The following is a 1652-nucleotide window of genomic DNA, read 5'->3' as shown; positions in this document are numbered from 1 at the left end:
GCTTGATGTTCACACACATACAAGAATGAAAACAATACCCCTACTATCGAGTCCGGCTTGATGTTCACACACATACAAGAATGAAAACAATACCACTACCATCGGGTCCGGCTTGATGTTCACACACATACAAGAATGAAAACAATACCCCTACTATCGAGTCCGACTTGCTGTTCACACATACAGGAATGAAAACAATACCCCTACTATCGAGTCCGGCTTGATGTTCACACACATACAAGAATGAAAACAATACCACTACCATCGGGTCGGCTTGATGTTCACACACATACAAGAATGAAAACAATACCCTACTATCGGGTCCGGTTTGATGTTCACACACATACAGGAATTAAAACAATACTACTACCATCAAGCTCGGTTAATAAATATTCTTATGATCTATAGCGCTATCGAAGCATGATTTGACTATCAATAATTTTATGCGATATTGCATCACGATATGACTGGTAAGCATTTATCACATCTCGCTTAACTGGTCCTGTACGAGATTTTAGAAGAAGAAGAAATATTAACATTTCAACCGGACACTGTATGTTGCTAACGAGACCTTTCGCTCAATACCACTGCTATGTTGCTAACGTGACCTTTCGCTCAATACCACTGCTCACCAATAGACTGAGTATAATGTTTCATAAATGGTTGATATAAGTAACGTTTAATTTTATGTGCCGACCTTTGGAGCTTTTGGTATTGAACATAAGCGATCGTCTACAGCGGCGTTCAGCAAGTAAAGTGTGCAAACTTTGAGTATCTAATTAAATAAAAACAACATTTTGGTTTTATAAGGTCGTTTATTTCTGGTATTAATATGTAAAGTGTACAGTTGAAATGCTTTATACTTATTTCTTCTAGAATCCCGCATACGATGTGATAAAAATCATCGGTCGTTTTAGGATGTAAAATCACAGAATACATACTGTGTTCAATAACATTTTAACAAGTTCTTATATTGGTATATACAAGCTGAGTAAATAACTTGAGTAATTAAACAAAACCAATGGTTTGTTATGAATTTTGCGCAAAGCTACACGAGGGCTATCTGCGCTAGCCCTTCCTAATTTAGCAGTGTAAGACTAGAGGGAAGGCAGCTAGTCATCAACACCCGCCACCAAGTCATGGGCTGATTTTTTACCAACGAATAGTGGGATTGACCGTCACATTATAACTCCCCCACAGCTGAAAGGGTGAGCATGTTTGGTGGGACGGGGATTCATAATCCGCGACCCTCAGATTGCGAGTCGAGCGCCCTAACCAACACTGGATTTTCTTATCGTTGCTGTTTTTTAATAATTGGTATATGATTTAAATTTAATGATCATCTCGTCCTTCGAGGCTTTCAGTCAATAAGCATACATGAGAATGGCAATTAATCTATTTTATTTGTTTGGACTTTCATCATTTGTAATGAATAAGTATAAACAAATGTTTTTCATTCTTAATAGCAATTCTCTTTCACAGCCATATTTGAAATGTAATCAACATGATAGCTTTAAGGTATACTAACACAGTTTATTTTTCAAATGTGGTACCTTGTAAAATCATGGTTTTTATCTGTACGTATGCATCTATTTTTCACAGAAATGTACCACGAAAGAGATTTTTCACTCCAGATAACACAAAACCACTTC

Source organism: Limulus polyphemus, unplaced genomic scaffold (assembly GCF_000517525.1).
Source record: "Limulus polyphemus unplaced genomic scaffold, Limulus_polyphemus-2.1.2 Scaffold726, whole genome shotgun sequence".
Classification (NCBI taxonomy): domain Eukaryota; kingdom Metazoa; phylum Arthropoda; class Merostomata; order Xiphosura; family Limulidae; genus Limulus; species Limulus polyphemus.
The sequence above is the reverse complement of the archived record's forward strand: the minus strand, read 5'-3'. Positions refer to the sequence as shown.